Source organism: Austrofundulus limnaeus, unplaced genomic scaffold (assembly GCF_001266775.1).
Source record: "Austrofundulus limnaeus strain Quisiro unplaced genomic scaffold, Austrofundulus_limnaeus-1.0 Scaffold901, whole genome shotgun sequence".
Lineage (NCBI taxonomy): Eukaryota > Metazoa > Chordata > Actinopteri > Cyprinodontiformes > Rivulidae > Austrofundulus > Austrofundulus limnaeus.
Window position 1 is genome coordinate 10,375 of NW_013953303.1, and position 1,550 is coordinate 11,924.

Genomic DNA, 1,550 nt, shown 5'->3' on the forward strand with positions numbered 1-1,550 from the left:
GTACAGCAGTATTACAGACAGTACTGCAGTATTACTGGGTGTACAGCAGTATTACAGACAGTACTGCAGTATTACTGGGTGTACAGCAGTATTACAGACAGTACTGCAGTATTACAGACAGTACTGCAGTATTACAGACAGTCCTGCAGTATTACAGACAGTACTGCAGTATTACAGACAGTACTGCAGTATTACAGACAGTACTGCAGTATTACAGACAGTACTGCAGTATTACAGACAGTACTGCAGTATTACTGGGTGTACTGCAGTATTACTGGGTGTACTGCAGTATTACAGACAGTACTGCAGTATTACAGACAGTACTGCAGTATTACAGACAGTACTGCAGTATTACAGACAGTACTGCAGTATTACTGGGTGTACAGCAGTATTACAGACAGTACTGCAGTATTACAGACAGTACTGCAGTATTACTGATGCTGGAGGAGGAGTGCCCCCCTCCCCCTCCCCCTCCTCACAGAAAGATGCTGCGGGTCGAGCTGATGGAGCACTTTATAGCGATCAGCCGTGGAGCTGAGTCAGCAGAGGGAGGGAAGGTGAAAGAGAGGAGAAGATGAAAGAGGAGTGGGGGATGAAGGAGAACAGAGGATGATGAAGTGATAGAAAGCTCCAGCTCTCAGTCTGATTACTGTTTGAATGAAAGCACAGGTAAAAACCTCCGGTCTGGGTCTCACAACAGGTCTGTGGGTTTTCATAGCCCCAGAGCCAGGACTGCTCCTGATCCGGAACAGAACCCTGGATGTGAGTCTGGAACATGTGACTAATCAGACCCCCCTCTGACCCCTGACCTCTGAGCTGGTCCTTCTTCAGCCTGCCAGGATCTACAGACTCATTTGTCCTTCTGATCCAACAGCTGGCAGCGCTGCTCAGCTGGACCTGAGAGCCGTAAAGCTGAGAGAAACGTGAGGCGTGTCCAGAGATCGAGAGGGGCCGGGCAGACTTCCATTAGAAGATGAAGAGAGATGGAGGGAGCGGCGAGGGAGGAGGTGAAGAATGAGGAAAAACAAAATCTTAATGGTCCAATTAGTCTGCAGAGCTTTGATGAACATTTCTACCCAGGCAGAAACTCAGACCACCTACTTCCTGAAAGACCTGCTGACAAATAGTTTACAACAAAGTTCTGTCTTTTAGGTCTGAGGTCACACCAAGACACCTGGACTCTAGGTCATACCAGGACACCTGGACACAAGGTCAGACCAGGACATGTGGGTCTGACTCCTCACATTGTTAGGGACGTTCTGTCAGCTGAACAAAACATTTTCTCTGATAAAAAGGAGTAAAGATCTCTGAGAGACCCCAACTCTTACTAAAGTTCTGACGTCTGACTGGTTAGACCTTCAGTTAGACCTTTAAACCATCAATCAGACCTTCAAACCTTCAGACCTTCAAACCTTCAGACCATCAATTAGACCTTCAGACCATCAATTAGATCTTCAGACCATCAATTAGATCTTCAGACCATCAATTAGATCTTCAGACCATCAATTAGATCTTCAGACCATCAATTAGATCTTCAGACTATCAATTAG